Source organism: Sorex fumeus, unplaced genomic scaffold, assembly GCF_029834395.1.
Source record: "Sorex fumeus unplaced genomic scaffold, SorFum_2.1 ptg000128l, whole genome shotgun sequence".
Classification (NCBI taxonomy): domain Eukaryota; kingdom Metazoa; phylum Chordata; class Mammalia; order Eulipotyphla; family Soricidae; genus Sorex; species Sorex fumeus.
In genome coordinates this window covers 6,409,106-6,431,302 of record NW_026606185.1, presented here as the reverse complement: position 1 = coordinate 6,431,302, position 22,197 = coordinate 6,409,106, and the positions used below count along the sequence as shown (strand labels likewise).

Here is a 22,197-nt window from a genome sequence, read left to right as displayed (position 1 = left end):
CATATTTTCTTAATTTCCTATTTTTTGTATGTTCAATCTGTCGTCCTATTAATAGATGTGATTATTACATTATTAAACTTAAAACTTAATGTTTTCACTTTTGGCTAATGAAATAGTGGTTTTATGGACTATATTATAGACTATATTAGAGACTATAGACTATATTAGAGACTCAGACAAAACTGATAGATTGAACTTTGTTTGAAGGTGATATTACCCTAACTTGGAGATATCCAGGGACAGGCTAGGTGATTAGGGATTGGGAATTTATTACAGCCAGTTAGAAGATTCTGTGAAATTCATGGAGGCATATTAGAAAGAAAAAATATGAAGTCTTTCCTCTAAAATTGAACAAGAAATATACATGGTCTTTTACTTTTATGCCCCACTATATATTCATGTGCCTTACGATATACAATAATAATCCTGATAGGTTTCAAGTCTCTAGTAGTTTGCTAAGACTGCCTTAACGTTTTACACATGGCAACTTCAAAACAGAGATTTACCCTGTCACATTTGTGGAGAGTAAATTTTGAGATCAGCTTTAGACAAATGAGGTAGATTTTTTTTTAGCTTTATCTTCCATCTTCCATACTTTCTCATTGTTGTTCTGAGTCTTTGCTCTAATCTCCCTCTTTCATACAACCAATAGTATTAAGGAACATACTAGCTCCTAGTTTTAAATTAATTATCTCTAAATACAATTATATATATTACAGCTTCAGACTTCAATTTATGAATTTAGGGGGATGTCCTAGTTCAATCCATATTACTAACCAACTGTCTTAAGGAAAATAATATTATTCAAAAAGAAAATAGAATTTTGTTTAAAAAAGTCTCAGTATAAAAGGCACATTAAGGATAACTAATATAAATAATATATGTATATATATTACCAGTCTTCAGTTCAACAGAAGAATATTAGAAGGAAAATGTCAGTGCTTTATTTAGATAAACTATTCAACAAAGAACTATTAATTAAATAAGATCAATGAGCAAAATGTCATAGAAACGCATCTGCAAAACTCACCCTATTACACTAGAAACTAAAGATTTTGATTTTCTCCTTATCTCTAAGACATTGCTTTAATAAACTCTACCAATGTGTTTTCATATTTCAAGCCTTGATTTCAAAGAAAATCAATGTACAAATTTTATACTATCCTCTTAAGAAAAAAGAAAAGCTTTGTATAAAACTCCATGCCAAGTTTCTTTCATTTGTGTTTATTTCATTTGTGTACCAAAATAACTCCATTCTCTTAAAAATAATTAAGATATCATTTTATGAAAGAACACCATCTACAATTTCACCTAAATGAAGTTTTCATTTAAACTATACCTATAATATAGCCCATAAAACCACTGTTTCATTAGCCAAAAATGAAAACATTAAGTTTTAAGTTTAAGTAGCTTGCTGGGCTCTCTGAGAGAAGCGGAGGAATTGAACTCGGGTTGGCCGGGCCAGCTACGTGCAAGGCAAATGTCCTACTGCTGTGCTATCACTCCAGACCCCAATGGAACCTCAAAAATAAAAATTAAAAAAGCATCTGAGCATATCTCTGCCCATATTTGAGATTTATATGAATGGTATCACATAGTATGCATGCACTATTTTTTAATTATTTTTTTTCTATTGTTATTTGGGTCATACCTGGCTGTGCTCATGTTTTCTTTCTGGCTTTAAGCTCATGTATCACTGTTAGTAGGCTCAGGGAACCATACACAGTGCTTGGGATCAAAGCAGAGTCTGCCATATACAAAGCAAGTAGGCAAACCCCTGTACTAGCATTCTGGTTTTCATAAATGCATTATTATGCATTTTATGCTTGTTTTAAATATGTGTGTTCTTTAGTACGATAATTATATTAAGGCTCTTATTTCCATCAAAAAAGTGTGGTAGTTTATTTTACTGTTTTTATTGTTAATATTCACTCAATTTTTTATTCAATGTTATTATAAATGGGCCAAATATGAATATTCTATACTTATTTTTATAAATACGTTAATTGATTTAATTATTTAACTAGAAGTGCAATTTATATTTTATTTTATTTATGTTAAAAATCTATACAACTCCAGATTCACCTAGCTTTTAGTTCCTCTACTAGTTTATCTTCAACCAGTACATTACAGTTTAATTTGTTCTGCAAATTAATAACTGTTGCTACCAATAGTATCCACATTTTTTGCCACTTGTTTGCCAATACATTTGATATTTTTGCCCAAAGAATTAAATCCATATGCTTCTTATTCTTTTTTATGAGCTGTATTACCATTTGTATATGTTCTTTTTCTGAAATTCCGGATGAAGTTTCTAGCTATTTCCCCTATGAAGGATTTGCTAATGTCATTATAATTTCTTGATATTAGGGGAACATTATCTTCCTTTATTCTTTAGCTTGACTTTCTCCCTGTGCATTTTTATTTAGTTTTTTTTTAAGGGAGGACATGTCCAGCAGTACTCATGTTTTATCCCTAGCTCTGCACTCAGGGATCGCCCCTGACTTGAGGTATCATGTTTGGTATCAGGGATGTAAGCTAGGTTGGCTGTATGCAAGGCAAATGTCCTACCTACTGTAGTATCCATCAGGCATCAATGCAAATTTTTTAGTGAAACATAAATCTAGTATATTTTGTATCTTAGCATTAGTTTGTTTGTACAAAAACTCTTTCCATACATCAAAACAATAGATTGTATCCCTTACCTTAAACTTGACAAAATATAATATTAGCCCAAACTTTCTCCTGTGCAATTATGTAACAATTTGTGTTTTTCCACTATAACTATGAACACCAATAAAAGCATCCTCTTGTTTCACTATTTAACAATTGGTATACAAACTGTTTAACAAATACTGTACAAACAATTATGTAAATTAACTAAATTTAAATACACAAATTAGAAAATAATTAAATTTTTAACTTTTTCATAAGATAATTTGGTTTTCATGGAAAACCAGGAAAAATGTAAAGAAAAACAATATACAAACCTCTAATTTATGATACATTGTGTAAATATCAGTATAAATATTTCATTAATATTGATCAATGCAATTTGTATATGCAGCCAATATAGCTTAAATATTTGGTAAAATAAATGACCATTTATATCATCCAAAAATCCAAGATTCAAACTGTTTATCTTAAATATAAAATATAAAATCATAAAAATTATATAGAACATGTAACATGTATAACATATATGACACAATGTTATATACATATATTATCTATGAAACAATAAGACTGTATCAGTAACTACTTATGCAAAAGTAACTAATGGCTGATAGCAATCTGGTCATTATGCGTTTGTCCCTATTTCCTCTCTTGGAAGCTTTTGTCTGGGCTTATGCTGGTGGATATCATTCCTGCCTTCATTTTTTTCTGTTGCTAATAAAAACCCTCTTTCACATCAAGTTATTCCTTTGATTATCTAGATGGCACTTGGTGAAAGTAATTGGATAGAAAACAGCTGAATCCCAGCATACCCTGGACTCAAACCCCAGCAGGCCTGAAAAGCAGTTGAGTCCTGTTGTCCTTCTTTTATGGTACTTGTGGAACTTCAGGTGGGTGTATATGCTACAAACAGTTGCCATGATCCTGGGCAGAGGTCAGCTGGGATGGTCTGTTGGCTTCACGGAAAGCACAATTAGCAAACAGGTCTTTATTATGTGGGTGAGCCTCTCCCAGATTCCAGTGGAAGAGTCAGACCAGAGGGTACAGGGATTTGGGTTTTGTTCCAGAGAAAGATTTTTTTTTCATAAGGTTCAGGTTGCTCCATAAAATGAAAACTTCATAAGAGTGGAACTTAAAAACTTTTATAAACACAACTAGTTGGAAAGGGTTCTTTCATAAAGTGTGAATTCAACATCTTATGCTTTACACAGGAATTCACAGCTAAAATAGAAAGAGTTTTCTCATGAAGTATGTATTCTCACAGGTTTTCAGAGGGGTCCACAATTGAAGGGAGACAATTCTTGAAAAGAATTCACTGTTGAGTATTTTTCCATCATCAGACTTTTGAGGTAGACAAAGTCACATCAGAGAAATAGCTCATACATAAAATAAGATCTATTACCTCTTATTATAGAACTAGATACTCAAGAAAGAAAATGAGGTCTTAAGAACAAATCCCAGGATTTGTTACAATTACAATTACAAGATGCAATATATACTTTATAACTAAGTAGCTTTTCAAGGACAATGAACACAGTTTGTTTATCCTCTATCTGTTGTTGTATACGATCGGCTATTTTCAGATCTTGACTAATACAAATAGAGCTACTATGAAAATGGCTATGCATCTACCTTTTTGAAATAGTTTTGTGTTTTATTTTTATTTTCAGGTTTCTAACTAGACATTTAACAGTGGAAGTTTTCCAATACTGGGTTAGATACCTATCATTGGAAATTCTATGGTAGTTCTACTTGAAATTTTCTGAGAGTTCATACTGTTTTCCATAAAGACTGAACCAATTTACATTCCCACCAATGGTAGATGAGGGTTTCTTGGCTAGCAGTTCTGATCTAATTTTTGTAGGCCATTCTTGTGGGTATGAGGTGATATATGATTTTGAATTTTATTTTTATTTCCCTGATAATATAGTACTGGAAGTACTTGCAATAGCGATTAGGCAGGAAAAAGATATTAAGGGCATTCAGGTAGGAAAGGAAGAAATCAAGCTCTCACTATTCGCAGATGATATGATACTCTACTTAGAGAACCCAATAACTTCCACCAAAAAACTCTTAGAAACAATAGACTCGTATAGTAAAGTTGCAGGTTATAAAATCAATACCCAAAAGTCCATGGCTTTCCTATACGCAAACAGTGAGAGAGAAGAAAGCAACATGAAAAAAACAATCCCATTCACAATTGTGCCCCAGAAAATCAAGTACCTAGGAATCAGCTTAACTAAGGAAGTAAAGGACCTGTACAAAGAAAACTACAAAACGCTACTTCAGGAAATAAAAGAGGACATGAGGAAATGGAAAGATATCCCCTGCTCATGGGTCGGGAGACTTAACATTGTCAAAATGGCAATACTACCGAAAGCATTGTATAAATTCAATGCAATCCCTATAAGGATACCCATGACATTCTTCAAAGAAATGGAGCAAACACTCTTGAAATTTATATGGAACAATAAGCCCCCACGAATAGCTAAAGCAATTCTTGGGAAAAAGAAAATGGGAGGAATCAACCTCCCGAACTTCAAACTGTACTACAAAGCAGTAATAATTAAAACAGCATGGTACTGGAACAAAGGCAGAACTGCAGACCAATGGAACAGGGTTGAATACACTGACATCTCTCCTCAATCATATGCTCATCTAATCTTTGATAAAGGTGCAAGTAATGTGAAGTGGAGTAAGGAAAGCCTCTTTAATAAATTGTGTTGGCATCACTGGACGGCTACATGCAAAAAAATAGGCTCAGAACTCTGCCTAACACCATGTACAAAAGTAAGATCAAAATGGATTAAAGACCTCAACATCAGACCAGAAACCATAAGGTACATTGAAGATAAAGTTGGCAAAACCCTCCATGACATTGAAGCTAATGGTATCTTCAAAGATGCCACGCCACTGGCCGAGCAAGTGAAAACAGAGATAGATAAATGGGACTATCTTAAACTAAGAAGCTTCTGCACCTCCAAAGAAACAGTGACCAAAATACAAAGACAGTCTACAGAATGGGAAAGGATATTCACCGAATACACATCTGACAAGGGGTTGATATCCAGGATATACAAAATACTGGTTAAACTCCACAAGAAGAAAACATCCAACCTCATCCAAAAATGGGGCAATGAAATGAACAGAAACTTTCTCAAAGAAGAAATCCGAATGGCAAAAAAGCACATGAGAAAATGTTCTACATCATTAATCATCAGGGAGATGCAGATCAAAACCACAATGAGATACCATCTCACACCTCAGAGACTGGCCCAAATTCAAAAGAACAAAAGCAACCGATGCTGGCGTGGATGTGGCGAGAAAGGGACACTCCTTCATTGTTGGTGGGAATGTCCACTGGTTCAGCCCTTCTGGAAAACAGTATGGACGATTCTCAAAAAATTAGAAATTGAGCTCCCATTTGACCCAGCAATACCACTCCTGGGAATATATCCCAGAGAGGCAAAAATGTATAGTCGAAGTGACATCTGCACTTGTTTGTTCATTGCAGCCCTCTTTACAATAGCCAGAAACTGGAAGAAACCTGAATGCCCAAGAACAGATGACTGGTTAAAGAAACTTTGGTACATCTACACAATGGAGTTCTATGTAGCTCTTAGAAAAGATGAAGTCATGAAATTTACATACAAGTGGTACAATATGGAAAGTATCATGCTAAGCGAAATGAGTCAGAAAGAGAGGGATAGACATAGAAAGATTGCATTCATCTGGGGGATATAAAGTAACAAAGTATGAGATTAATACCCAAGAATAGCTGAGATCAGCACCAGGAGGATTACTCCATAACTTAGAGGCCAGCCGGGTATCCTAGAGGAAAGGGCTATTCAGACAGAGAAGGGAGCACCAAATAAAGGATGTTTGGAGGATCCTCCCAGGAGGGGAGATGCATGTCGAAAGTAGACTATGGACTGAACATGTTTGCCACTCGATGCCTCTTTTGCAGACCACAACACCCAAAAGGAGAGAGAGAACACAGGGGATTGCCCTGCCACAGAGACGGGGGGATGGGGGGATGGGGGTGGGAGGGATATTATCCATGGTGGTGGAAAATGGGCACTGGTGGAGGGATGGGTATCTGATCATTGTATAATTGAAACCAAAGCACAAAAAATTGTAAATCTACAACTTTAAAAAAAATAAAATAAAATAAAGGGGAAAAAAAAAAAAAAAAAAAAAAAAGAACAAATCCCAGGAAGGGGGCTATCATAATTAATACAACTTGAAAAATTTTAATTATAAGGGAGTCATGGCAGGTTAACTTCTGCCATTCCCAACAATTATATATGATTACGTGAAAATATATGATCACAATTCAGTTACATAGAATTCTGGTCAAGCTGTACAAAAGAGAACACCAAATTTTGTTGATGGCAGTGGTAGGCCAATTCTATCTATAAACTGAGCTGTGTACAGTGAATTAGAAAAAGAGATCATCAAATCGCCCAATGACAAAGGAATATTTTGTTTTCATTTTGGGGGTCACATTTGGTGATGCTCAGGGGTTACTCCTTGCTCTGCAGTCAGGAATTAATCTTTAAAGTGCACTCTCTGTGGACCAAGTGGGATTCCAGAGCAAGTTTACCACCCACTATCCTACATTCCGACCCCAACAATAGAAATATGCTATAGTTAATATCTTAAGTTCTCAAATCGAAACCAATCTGGAGGACAGCCTGAGCCCCTGGAGATGGTGACTGTGGGCTGAGCTTGGAGCTCGAGTCTGGGAATTGATTGTAGAAGCCTTGTGTGTAGAAGCCTTGTGGCTCCCAGACCAGGGAATGGCTCTGGTCTTGTGTCTCTAGGCTGGTACCTTGATGTATTATGGTAGTTAACAAACTAACTAATAAGTAATTGTATGTGATTCATAATAAAGGAGGAAATACTGGTATATATGGTCAAGCTAAATTGTTATAAGAATTTTAACATTTTAATATATTTGAATAAAATCATATTTTAGCTTTCATTTGCTAAAAGAGCAAAAGTATGGCAAAATGTAGAAACAACTTTTTGGAATATAAATGGTTTATAGTCTGTCTAGTAAATGAATATATATGCTAAAACAACTATATTTTATGTCAGTTATACGGTCAGGTTTTTGTTTATTTCTATCTAGTCTTGGTTGAAGACAGCTAAATGTTCTTCATGTTGTTTTATACTATTTTTTAAATGAATATCCTATTTTTTAAATGAAGATTTGAGCATTATTTTCTGGTGATTTTTTTGTTTTAAACTATTTTTAAATTTGTGATTCAAAACTTTTTATAAATAAAAACACTGAAGTATAAAATATTACTTTGAAAAAAAGTAAGTATGATAAGACTTATAAGAGCACTTAAACCATCCCATAGAAGTTAGATTCTCCCCTTATGCAAGTAGATGTGTCCATGAATTATGCCTGTTTGGTTCTTCATGGAAAGTATTGACAACTAAGGGGAAAAATTAAATCTAAATACGTATTAATTAGCAATATCAATTAATCACTTAATAACTTAACTTCACGTTAGTCGTCGATTTGCTTGAGAGGGCGCCAGTAACGTCTCCATTTGTCCCTGTCGCGTGCTAGTGTAGCCCAATGGCATCTGTTCACTCTGGGAACATGAAGGGCCTCAAACCGATCATTCATGATCTTGATGAAGAAGTCTGACCATCTGGAAGGTGGGCAGCCACACGGTCTTTTGACATCCCGTGGAATCCAGTCAGTAACAGCTCTAGTCCAGCGGTCGTCTTTAAATCTCATTACGTGACCAGCCCATCTGATTTTCGACACCTTTGCAAATGAGACAGCATCCCTGATTCTTGATCGTCTACGGATGTCAGAACTCCGGATTCTTTCTCTCATTTGAGTGAAACGTGATATTCCAAGCATAGGTCTTTCTATTCTTCTTTGGGAGACCTGAATAGCGTTCTCATCTTGTTTGCGTAGGGCTCAGGTCTCTGAGGCATATGTTAATGCAGGAAGAACAGTGGAATCAAAGAGATGTGCCCGGAGCCGGAGGTTCTTCATCCTCTTAGCTATTTCTTCAACGTTCTTGAAGGCGTTCCAAGCCGCTCTCTTCCTCCTGCGCAGCTCAGGTGCCAGGTCATTTGTCACGTTGACCTCTCGACCTAGGTACACATAGCTGTTGCATTCGGAGATGGTCGTTCCGTTGAGAGCAAATGGGGAGTCAGGAACAAGGCTGTTTATCATAAACATTGTCTTCGTAAGATTCAACTGTAGTCCTACCTTTCCACACTCATGGTCAAAGTCGGCCAGCATTTGTGCTGCTTGGCTGATGTTTGGTGTTAATAAAACAATGTCATCAGCAAAGCGGAGGTGGTGTAGTTGCCAACCATCTATCTTCACTACCATTCCTTCCCATTCCAGTCATTGCATGATATTCTCAAGAGTGAAACTGAAGAGTTTCGGTGAAATGGTATCACCCTGCCGCACCCCTCTCTTGATATCTACAAGCACTTCTTTGTAGAATGGTGAGATCCTGGTAGTGAATCCACAATACAGCTCACGGAGGATCCTGATGTATTGGGCTTGAATGCCCTGATTGGCTAGGGCTTCAATGACCGCTTCCATCTCAAAAGAATCAAAGGCCTTCTTTAAATCAATGAACGTTAAACAGAGCGGCATCTTGAACTCCCGAGAAACCTCAATGAGCTTGGTTATCATGTGGATATGGTCGATGGTGCTGAATCCTCTGCGGAACCCTGCTTGCTCGCATGGTTGTCCTTCATCTAGTGTTCTGCCAATCCTATTTTGGATGACTCGAGTGAACAACTTGTAGATGACAGACAATAGGCAGATCAGGCGATAGTTGCCAATGACATAGATGTCTCCCTTCTTGAACAGTAGTACGGTCCTGCTGGTTTTCCATTGGGACGGAACCTTGCATTCAGACAGGTAGCGAGTGAAGAGCCGAGCCAGTGTATTGATGAGTACTGATAGCAGGTTCTTCAGGTGTTCAGGTCTGACCTTGTCTGGCCCGGGTGCTGTTCATTTCTTTACCAACGAATTGGCGTGTCAGATTTCGGAAGGGAGAACATTGGGAACGACATATCCATCCTGTGGAATTTGGTATGTCGGCATTTGGACATGGCTATCGAAGAGATTTGAGTAGAAGTCATGGATAATCTTCTCCATTGCCATTCTGGAGGATGCGATGGATCCATCAGGACGTCGGAGGCAGTCATCTTGGTCTTACAGTTGGCGAAGGACAGGCGGGCGTTACGAATACTTTTCCCAGCTTCTGCCGCATCTACCAGTACTTCTGCTCTTCTCTCTTTGAGGTCTTCCTTGATCGCATCTCTGCACTGCTTTGCGAGCTCGGACGTTAGCTTGTGGTTGCCTGAGGCATGCGCGAAACCACGCTGGCGAATTAGCTCAAGAGTTTTTGAAGATAGGCGATTTTTTGTGACTATCTCTCTCTTGGCATTCCTCGCACATTCATGGAGGTGCTGAACCAGTCGATCGTATTCCTCGTCAATGTTGTCAACAATGGCATCTTCCCATGTTGCCGCAATAGTACCAAAGAGTTCCCAGAAAGTTCGTCTGTACTTTCAATGCACGTACACTAGCATCAGATGCATCCATAGAGGACCTGATGGTACAAGCGCGAATGATCAAGTACAACATCATTGGTCTGACCGAGACAAGAAGGCATGAATCTCACCATGCCATTTTCGACACTGGAGAAGAATTGTTCCCCGGAACATGCAATAAAAGAGGTGTCGGAGGCCTCGGTGTCCTTGTCAACACAAACTTGGCCAAGAGCATTGATTCATTCGAATGCCTAACAACCGGAATCGGACGCTTACATTTGAATAGATGTGGCTCACTGCCTGCAGTTTCTATCTTCGTTGTCTATGCACCAACATCTCATTATGATGAAAGAGAAATCGAGAAGTTCTACATGGAGCTAGAGAAGTTCTATAAAGAAGACCACACCTTCTACAAGATCATTGTGTTTGATTTTAATGCCAAGATAGGATCGAGAAGGTCAGCTGAAGAACTTTACATTGGGACCCATGGCCTAGAATGGAACGAACAGGGTGAGAGACTGTCTGAGTTCATCATGTCGACCAAGACCATTCATGGTAACTCACAGTTCCAGAAGGCAGAATCTAAACGATGGACATGGGAGTCTCCCGGTGGACGATTCCACAATGAAATAGACTACATCATATTCAATCGATGGTTTTGCCTGACTGATGTTGCTGTTGTCCCAAAATTTCGACAGGGATCGGACCACTGTCTCCTTTGTGCAAAATTCTACTTCACAGAGCGGGGAGAAAGGGCTGCAAAGTTCAAAAAGAGAACTCCCAGAATGACCACCAACTGGGAACTCTTTGATACTAATTAGCAATATAAGCATTATAAAATCATACGGGATTTCAAAAAATGTGTTCTGGTCAATTTTGTTTATTATTGGAAGAAATTTTACATTGACATTTTAAATTCTGATCACTTTTAAAGTACTTCATTTGGGAGTTGAGCAATGTTGCAACAGATAGGGCATTAACCTTCACACTGCCAACTCGAATTTGGTTCCTCGTACCACACATGTCTGCTGAACCTCAGTAGGAGAGATGTCTGAATTTAGTTTCAGGAGTAATCCTTGAGCACTGCTGGATGTGGCCCCCAATCAAAAGAAGTATTTCAAATTTACAAAAATCATTATATATTCTGATGGTTGAGTGGAAATATCTGGGAAGAGAAAATTGTAATAAAATGAGTTTTCTCATTTGACTGGAAGTTAGAAACCCAGCAAATTCCAAGAATTTGTTACTTAATAAGAATAAAACTTAACAAAAATTAAATTTTTGTAATTCGATCTGAAAGTCAATCCTGTCTAGAGATAATTTCATGCTGTTACATTGATCTTCGATTATATGGGAGTCCAAATTTATCCAATTATTTTTCTCAAGTATGTGAATTCTTCTTATGATTTGTATGTTTTTTCATTGAATAGGAAGATTAAAAACCATTTTGTTAATGTCAAGGTCAACCCCAAAATGAAACATTTTATATTTCCTTAATGAGTATTTGAAAGTGACTAAAATAATTTTCTAAGAGCTCTGCAGTAATCTGAGCTGATAAAGAAAGATTTTATTACCTTCTCTAGAGGATTCATAAAAACCCTTGAAATCAAATATATTTTATGACAGTGTGTTTCCCTGTGATATTTGAGAATGTAAATGGCATTGTCTTGAATCACAAAGTACTACACCCAACAATCTTGCCTCATCCTAGACAAACACCAGAGCTCATGATGTATAGTAAGGCCCCATTAGGACATCCCCAAAAAGATGAGAAATAGCTGACATTGAAGACACAGGGTCAGACCAAAATAACTTCAACAAAAATGGCTCATTTTAGACACTTATTTCATTGTCATTTGCTTAGATGAAATATTTCTTGCTTAAGAAATCACTACCCGGGCTGGAGCGATACCACAGTGGGTAGGGTGTTTGCCTTGCATGCAGCCAACCTGGATTCGTTTCCCAGCATTCCATATGGTCCCCCGAGCACCGCCAGAAGTAATTCCTGAGTGTATGAGCCAGGAATAATCCCTATGCATCAGCAGGTGTGACCCCCCCCCAAAAAAAAGAAAAAGAAATCACTACCCGATATCCATCCTGAGAGTTTATTGGTCGAAGTTTTAGTAGACTTGTCTTGAGTAATTTTAGTAATTTCATAATTTAAGTAGTTAATTGTTTGGACCATTTAAAGAGCTTGGTTATATCAAGTTAATTAAATTTATTACTGCAGATGAAGAACACTTTCCTGCTCCTTCCTAAAAATTAGCAACTTGCCAGTCATTAGCATCATATGCTGATATGTTCTCGTACTCCAAGAGTTTTTTTGTAAGTCAGGTCATCCTATCACAATGCACATGAATAATTCTCTATAATTCAATTTCTAAACTCTATATTATGCACCTTACCAAGTATATATTTTTCCACTCACCTGTCCTATCTCTTTTGTCTTTTCCCCACACCCTTTATATTACTGAATGTGTGTGCTCAGGAGAGATTTTCGCTAACCAGAAGCATATTTAGAATAGACTGCTTTCTTCCCTTTCCAAGAGCAATTCTCTGTGTCTATTTTGTATAATGCCTCAACAAGATTTTAGATAATCATTGATGAATTTTAGATAATCACATATGATAAACATTATAATATAAGAATCACAGTATGGTTATAGTCAGTGCTGTGACCTCCAAGAAATATTCTCAGGTGGAGAAAATGCTTTCCTGGTGTAAGATAGCCTGAGCCCCTGGGGATGGTGACTGTGGGCTTGACTTCAGAAGGAATACCTTGTGCCTCCTGAACCTGGGAATGGCCCTTGCCTTGTGTCTCTAGGCTGGTACCTTGATGCATTATGGTTGTTAACAAGTTAACTAATAAGTGATTGATGATGAGGGAGAAAATGTGTGATATGATTTACTGTAATAGGATAATTGCCTTTATTAGTAGTAGGAAATTGTTTTTCTGATCATGGAAAGTGTATGACTACTGATGATTTGGAACAAGACACTGCATACTGGGTATATAGTCATCTGTCCCTTCCTGAGCTCTCTGCATTGTCCCAGTTCCCACGTCCTCTTGAGATGCGACATTTTCCTCCCTATTACATTTTCCTGAACAGGACTAAGCACTTCACTGTAGCAATGCACTGTCCTCCTGTTGTTCAAAGATTTGCTCCAGGGGCCCAGTAACATCTCCATACTAAGAACTGAAAAATTGAAAATTAAATTGCAGCATTGTCATACTTCATAAGTTTCTGGATAGATAAATGGGACTATCTTAAACTAAGAAGCTTCTGCACCTCCAAAGAAACAGTGACCAAAATACAAAGACAGTCTACAGAATAGGAAAGGATATTCGCCGAATACACATCTGACAAGGAGTTGATATCAAGGATATACAAATTACTGGTTGAACTCCACAAGAAGAAAACATCCAACCCCATCAAAAAATGGGGCAATGAAATAAACAGAAACTTTCTCAAAGAAGAAATCTGAATGGCAAAAAAAGCACATGAGAAAATGCTCTACATCATTAATTATCAGGGAGATGCAGATCAAAACCACAATGAGATACCATCTCACACCTCAGAGACTGGCCCACATCCAAAAGAACAAAAGCAACCAATCTTGGCGTGGATGTGGCAAGAAAGGGACACTCCTTCACTGTTGGTGGGAATGCCGACTGGTTTAGCCCTTCTGGAAAACAGTATGGACGTAAGGTAAAACGGTAAAGGCCCTCCCGTTGATCATCGTTTTGCTCCAGTGGGCCCAGTAACGTCTCCATTGGAGACTTTGTTGTTACTGTGTCTGGCATATCGAATACTCTCGGTAGCTTGCCGGGCTCTCCGAGAGGGGCGGAGGAATCGAACTCGGGTCGGCCATGTTGGCCGCGTGCAAGGCAAACGCCCTACCCGCTGTGCTATCGCTCCAGAACTGTACTGTGCTTTGCACAGTATGGACTATTCTCAAATAATTAGAAATTTAGCTCCCATTTGACCCAGCAATACCAATCTTGGGAATATATCCCAGAGAGGCAAAAATGTATAGTCGAAGTGACATCTGCACTTGTTTGTTGATTGCAGCACTCTTTACAATAGCCAGAAACTGGAAGAAACTTGAGTGCCTGAGAACAGATGACTGGTTAAAGAAACTTTGGTACATCTACACAATGGAGTACTATGTAGCTCTTAGAAAAGATGAAGTCATGACATTTACATACAAGTGGTACAACATGGAAAGTATCATGCTAAGTGAAATGAGTCAGAAAGAGAGGGATAGACATAGAAAGATTGCATTCATCTGGGGGATATAAAGTAACAAAATATGAGATTAATACCCAAGAATAGCTGAGATCAGCACCAGGAGGATTACTCCATACCTTAGAGGCCAACCGGACATTCTAGGGGAAAGGGCAGCTCAGATAGAGAAGGGAGCACCAAATAAAGGGTGTTTGGAGGATCCTCCCAGGAGGGGAGATGCATGTTGAAAGTAGACTATGGACTGAATACGTTTGCCACTCAATGCCTCTTTTGTAAACCACAACACCCCAAAGGAGAGAGAGAACAAAAGGGAATGCCCTGCCACAGAGGCAGGGTGGGATGGGGGGGATGGGGGTGGGAGGGATATTATCCATGGTGGTGGAAAATGGGCACTGGTGGAGGGACGGGTATTTGATTATTGTATAATAGAAACCCAAGCAGAAAAAATTGTAAATCTACATCTGTACCTCATGGTGTTTCACTAACAAAAATGTAAAAAAAAAGAAATAGTAGATACTTTTTGAAGAAAAAAAGGTAGGAACTGTTTCAAGTTTTTCTTAAAATGTAATGTCAAATGATTACATAAAATGCATTAATTGGTTCTAGGACTAAAATGATATTTAAATTTGGATTAAGTTAGAAGTTTTGAAAGCTTTAATTGATTTACTGATATTATTATGCATAGATAGAGACAAATTTAGATGTATATAAACACTGATGGGATTTATAAGGCACTAAAGAATTAATAAATCTTTAAAAAAAACTTCATGTCAATTCTAGCCCTGAATAAGTCGGTAATAATTATTGAAATTTGTCCAAATTTAATCAGCAATATACTCTTTGATGCTTACTGGTACTTTTATAAATTCTATTCGTTAATATGTCTCTTTGGATTAAAAAAAGAAGAAAAAAGAACACTTGCAAATTTCTTAAATTGTGTTAATTCTTGATAACTAGAACAAAGAATACAGGTTTTTACTGATGCATATTCAGGAAGAAATTATTTGTTTGACCTAACTAAAATTGCATTTCTTTAAGTTATTCTATCATTCACTATCCCAGTATCATGGTTAGATGTTAGGCTAAAATTGAATTAGAGGTGCCCTTTACTTAGTCAAATATCTTTGTGCTGTGGTATAAGTATTGCTATAAGTTAAAGTAGTACAAAAGAGCAAAAGTCAATATTGTTCATGTTACCTGACTTCTAAAAATTCAACTCATAAATTGCCATAGGTATGTACAAAGGCATACTCTTTGAAGTCAGATATTATGAGGCACAATTTTTAGCTTCAACACCTATTTTATTTGTTGTCAAAAAGTATGATATACGTCAACCTTAAGTTTTTCATATCCTTTGGGATATGCATTGTTTTTAATAAAAATTCAATAAAGTGTATAGACAATTGATGACATGCTGATTTTTAGTACTTCATACATAGAATTATTTTTATTTTTACTGCAATTTTTACAATATTTTAAATTAATAATTCTATAAATAACCATTTATATATTACACTATTATTTTATGATTTCATAAAAACAATTAGCACATATATATTAAATAACACATACATATTATTTAAGATATCTGAAAAACAATACAATTTAAAGTATTTAATTAATAAAACAGGTATCTATCCTCCTCTGGACTAGAGCCATAGACTGATTATTCTTATATTCCAAGTTGAATTTCATTCCAAGTATATGTCAATTATTTGAAAACTTAGAAAAATGTTGGTAAGAAAAAAATGTGTTTCTCAGCTTGAGTTTATAGAGTAATGACATTATGACTGGGAGGTATCCAAGTTAACTTCTATGTAGTACATATCTGAAGTGGGTAGGCAATAAAATTTGTGTTATTTCAAAGCTCGCATATATATCAGTAGCTCGGCAGTACTGAAAAGCAATTATTTTAAAGTTAAACCACTGCAAAATTTTTGTGTCTAAAGAGTATTTTCATTTGACATTATTTATAAATTACAGCAGTAGGTTATATAAAGCACACAAACTTTTAGAGGGTTTCAGATTCTTAATTTAAGATGTATTATCAACAATTAGCTCCAAATCACCTATGAACAAGGATTTTGGACATGTCTCCCTATGGAACAGCATGGCTCCCATTGCTCAGAGCATCAAAATATCAATAGCTTGGTTGTAAAGTTATCATCATCATCATCATCATCATCATCATCATCGTCGTCGTTGTCGTCGTCGTCGTCGTTCTCGTCCTCGTCATCATTTTGAATAGAAATAACTTTATTGACTATCTTTTCTTGAGATTGCATTGGTTTAAAAAATATAAATGTATATATTTATATTTATGTAAATATATGGTTCAATGTTATCATAATACACCTACTACCAAAGCAATAATACGTCTATACGTCTACACCACTGTCATTAAGATCGTTTTGTTCCATTTACCTACTCTTGATAATCTTATTTCTGCCTTGTATTTGGGTTGTAAGGATTTGGTCATTTTGGGCAATGTCTATTTTCTTGCTTTGTGTATTAACATACTACATATAAATGAAATCATCCAATATTGCCTTTCATTTGATATATTTCACTCAATTGATTTATTTAACACCCTTCATCCACATAATTACAAGATGCAATATATACTTTATAACTAAGTAGCTTTTCAAGGACAATGAACACAGTTTGTTTATCCTCTATCTGTTGTTGTATACGATCGGCTATTTTCAGATCTTGACTAATACAAATAGAGCTACTATGAAAATGGCTATGCATCTACCTTTTTGAAATAGTTTTGTGTTTTATTTTTATTTTCAGGTTTCTAACTAGACATTTAACAGTGGAAGTTTTCCAATACTGGGTTAGATACCTATCATTGGAAATTCTATGGTAGTTCTACTTGAAATTTTCTGAGAGTTCATACTGTTTTCCATAAAGACTGAACTAATTTACATTCCCACCAATGGTAGATGAGGGTTTCTTGGCTAGCAGTTCTGATCTAATTTTTGTAGGCCATTCTTGTGGGTATGAGGTGATATATGATTTTGAATTTTATTTTTATTTCCCTGATAATAAGTAATGCTGACATTTATTTTTCTTGTGCCCAAAGGACAGTTGCATATCTACTTTGGGGAAGTTTTGGTTTAACTCTTCTAATTTTGGAAAGGATTGCTCATCCTCCAGGAATAAAAAGTACAGAGCCAGGTATAAACCCTAACCATTGCTAGGTGTGGTCCCAACACCAAATAACAACCCTTATCAACATTACTCAACCCCATAGGTTGAATATGTGAATTTGAATTGAATATGTGTGTGCCAAAAAGCAACATTAGAAAAGCCAACATTATGCAGTTTGAATTTAACCTTATCATGCTCACACAATTCAAGATAAACCTAACCACAAGGAAAACAACAACATAAAGAAAAAACTTGAAGTTATTTTTTATTAGAAGGGGCATTAGGTTAAATTCAGCATTTAAAACAGCCCCCCAGAGCTCAATACTTTATATTCATTACAACAGTCTGTGATTCTTATGTCAAAACTAATTGGAAAATGTCTTTCGTATGTATTTTCTAACATGGTCATTATATCAGAACAAATTTTCATAACACTTTCAAACTATACTTTACAAGATACTAACAAAGTTATGAGAGGTGAAATATAGTATGAAATAAATGCTATCATCAAAAAGATCAGTGAATAAGAAGAAATATCAGAGGTTAGTCTAAATTATTGAATGATACTCATCTTAGTTGAAAATGACACATAAAATTTGCATAGCATTCAAATCTACTGGAATATTAATTTAGGTGATCAAATATAACCTGTTGATATAGTAATTAGAATGTTCATCCTCTAATATCAAAGAACTAAGAAAAGTCTCCCTCTCTGTAACTTTAGTCTCAAATTCAGAAAAGATTAAATAAGATAGAAAAATTGCAAGGGAACAATGGTGGAAATTTTTAGTATTTCAATTTTAATACAAAATAGTTACCAAACAATCAAAAATTGGCTATATATTTTTTGTAGTGGTGGAGTAAATTAATAAACCAAAATTTATTATTTGCATAATAGACTGGAAGATTTGAACATTGTAACAGTATATAGGTATAGAAATATATGGGGCTAGAGCGATAGCACAGCGGTAGGGTGTTTGCCTTGTGTGCAGCCAGCCCGGCCAAGTCAGGTTTGATTCCTCCGCCCCTCTTGGAGGGCCCCGCAAGCTACCGAGAATATTTCACCCACATGGCAAGGCCTGGCAAGCTACCCATGACGTATTCAATATGCCAAACACAGTAACAAGTCTCACAATGGAGACATTACTGGACCCGCTCGAGCAAATCGATGAACAATGGGAGGACCATTTCTTCTTTTGATAGAAATATAAACTTTACGATTCATAATATACATTTTGTAAATTTTAGCATTTAGTCACAATTTCTGAGTATTCAAGAAAATTATCTCCCTCCTCCTCTATAATAGTGCCTAATTCAGGCTCATTACTACGAATTTGGGACTTTTTTATATATGCTTCTGTTTGTAGTGGGGTCACTCACTGTAATGATCAGCAAGCCAGGAAAAACCTGGAACCTAAGGCCATGCACGTTTTACATTAATTCGTAGTAAGTATATTATTTTATTACATTTAAGTCTTTCTTCTAACAATATTCCTAAGCAAATTTTCTCTTTATTTTTATTTTGTCGTGACTTGTTTGTAAAAACCTAGAGATTTGGATTTTAGATTTTTTATTTTGTATTTCTACTACTTTATTAAATTATTTTAATATCATTAGCTTTCTCTTATAAATTTAAGGGAACTAGTGTCTCCTCACATTGATTGTCCACTTTCGGCCAACATGGCCAACCCGAGTTCTATTCCTCTGCCCCTCTCGGAGAGCCCGGCAAGCTACCGAGAGTATCTCGCCCGCACGACAGAGCCTGGCAAGCTACCCGTGACATATTCGATATGCCAAACACAGTAACAAGTCTCATGATGGAGATGTTACTGGGCCCACTTGAGCAAATCGATGAACAACGGGAGGACTGTGACCTGTCACCTTTGACCTGTAGTCTATAAATTTGACTCAGATGATTCTTTGCCAATGTGGTTGAGTATAGAAGCAGTGACTTCATCTTCTGATTTGAAAGTACTATCAACATCTCCACTTCTTTGATGCACACTCACAAGCAGAAGTGAGGTTCTGGTGTTGATGTTTACCAACTCTCTCAATCCTAAAACCTGACACCAAAACCTGACACCAGTGGTTGAAAAATCCAATACCATAAGCCCAAGAGCAAGGATTTTCTTTATGCCCATGGACTTGAATAGATGTCCATGATCTCTTAGAGAGTGACTCCAAGGGATGAGACCAGAGATGAGGGAGGTGTCCTCCATCTGCTATAGCCAGAGTGGGAGAGTGACGTCAGCTACAAGGAGACACCCAACCCTTCTCCTACTTCCCCTTTCTTGTAAAGAAAACATGGCTGTTATATAGCATTTTCTGTGTGCAAAAAAATATTTGAAGTTAATAATTAATGATGTCCCAGTTTATATTTCAAAAAGATTTTAACAATTTTGTGCTCATTGTGTTTATGAATACAAACTCCCCCTGCTGTTAGCTGTTTCTAGTATCTGACTGATTGCTTACCATGTACGTGAGGTTTATAGAGACAAACAGAGGTTTCTGTTTCTGTTATCCTTATTTCCTCTTTAACATTGCGAAATTTTTCCATATTCTTCCAATGTTTTAATTAGAATCTAACAGTCATGCTTGCTTCTGCCCAATTTCAACCCTCAAGAGAACCAACAAATATTTATTTTGCCACTGTGAAAATGACAATCGAGTTAAATATATATACTCCAGTTTGATTTTCAGCAAGTTTTGTAAGATTTTCCTTCTATAATTAATTAACTGTATTTCCAATACTTATAATTAACAAAAAAAAAACCCTGGGTTCAAAGACAGTATTTTGCCTTATCTATTCTAGTTCTATTTGATTTGTTTTTAACAATATTCAAACACAAAATGAGACTGCATTTCACTCTTTCAATAATACAAAAATAACTACCATGCATTTTACACTTTCTTCTGTTTTCTTAAATGCACGCTGCTGAGGTAATGGTAGTTTAATAATGTATGGCACATTTGCTTCATCTAAGTGATTCAAAGTAAGTTTATTTTATTCTCACTAAGAGCTCATATTATGAGCTAAAATATAGTAACTAAATATAAAGTAAAGTAAAGTAAAGGCCCTTCCATTGATCATCGATTTGCTCGAGCGGGCCCAGTAACATCTCCATTGGAGATTTTGTTGTTACTGTGTCTGGCATTTTATTTATTAATAAAAATTAACAACAGATAGGAAAGTAGAAAATTTAGTTTAAGTATGGAGAGACATAGAGGTAAAGCCTTTGCATTGCATGCAGCTGATCTCTAAAATCCCAAATATCCCCTTCGTACACACACACATACACACTGAGATCACTAGGAAGGTCATGAGCACAGAGCCAAGAGTAAGAACTGAGCACTGCTGGGTGTGGGCCCCAAGAAAGAAAATAAGTTAGTTTTCTAATGTAGAATTTTTTTGCTAATTATTTCAGTTTAAAACTGTCTAGAATCATTCATATTCCAGATAACTATTCCTAGAAAAATTTCCATTATTGAACATATTAGTTTATTTCTTTTTGCTCACATTTCTTTTTTTCACATCAGATGTCTAATGTGTCAAGTGCATAACAAGATTTAAAGGATGCACATGTCCCACAAATGTGTCAGCACCCAATCATCATGCTTATAAACCAGAAAAGGATCCTTCTTCTTTTTTAATTTGACCTACAATGCTACTGAATTTTACAAGCTATTTGAATGCTATTGAATTTTACAAGCTATTTGAATTCAACTTTATGAAGTTTAAATAAAAATATTCAACCAAATCTTGAAAACCTAAAACTTTAGTAAGTATTTTATCAAATTTGACTTGCTTAATTACAGAATTCTTATGATAATTTTAGGCATTGTAGATTCACAATACTGTTAATGATAGATTTTCATGTATACGATGTTCCAACAACTTACAGTCCACCAGAGTTTCCTCTTCCTCACTATAATCTAAGTACCCCAAGTCTGCACCTCACTTTCATTCTTGGTAAGCTTAGTGTTGAAATATAGCTCCAAATATTTTAGGCTTAATATTGGCTTGCCCTTTTCCCCTTGCCACGAGAAACTCAGGTTTATTGCAGTGCTCCTGAGGCACTTCCATTCCATTGTCTTTATCTGTAATCTCTTCCCTATGCTCTCCTCCCCACCCAGTTATTCAGCTTTTCCCCTAATCAGACTCGGTTAACATGTAAGGTCAGATTCCTCAGAAATCTATGATTTTATATGTATGAGTGAAATATTGTCCTTCTCCTCTCCTCATGTCTTTTGAATAGTTTACTTTAAAGCAATGTCCTTTTTTGTATAGATACAGGACTGTTAATATTGTGCTTTGTAATTTAGGATTTAATTGGCACTGAATGTTATTCACTCCAGAGTATCTGCTTTCTCGACTTAAGCCTCAGTTGCCCTTGATTCCTAACACCCTAAAAGCAGCGTCCCGACGAGGGACTGAATGGACCCAGGGCAAGCTGTGAGCTACCCTGGCATGAAAATGGGCCAGGCCAAACGGTTACGATTCTTAACTATAAGTTAAGGGCGTGGTCATGGGCAGATGTTGTCAGGATCCAAAAGTAACAAT

The 22,197-nt window shown here is 36.2% G+C and overlaps 1 non-coding gene across 1 annotated transcript; it reads right to left on the bottom strand.

Annotated features, from left to right (window-relative positions):
• Positions 1–21,167: 21,167 nt before the first annotated feature.
• LOC130045607 (small nucleolar RNA U13) lies at positions 21,168–21,271 on the bottom strand. Its single transcript, XR_008795586.1, has one exon. It is a non-coding gene; the product is annotated as a small nucleolar RNA U13 (small nucleolar RNA).
• Positions 21,272–22,197: the final 926 nt, after the last annotated feature.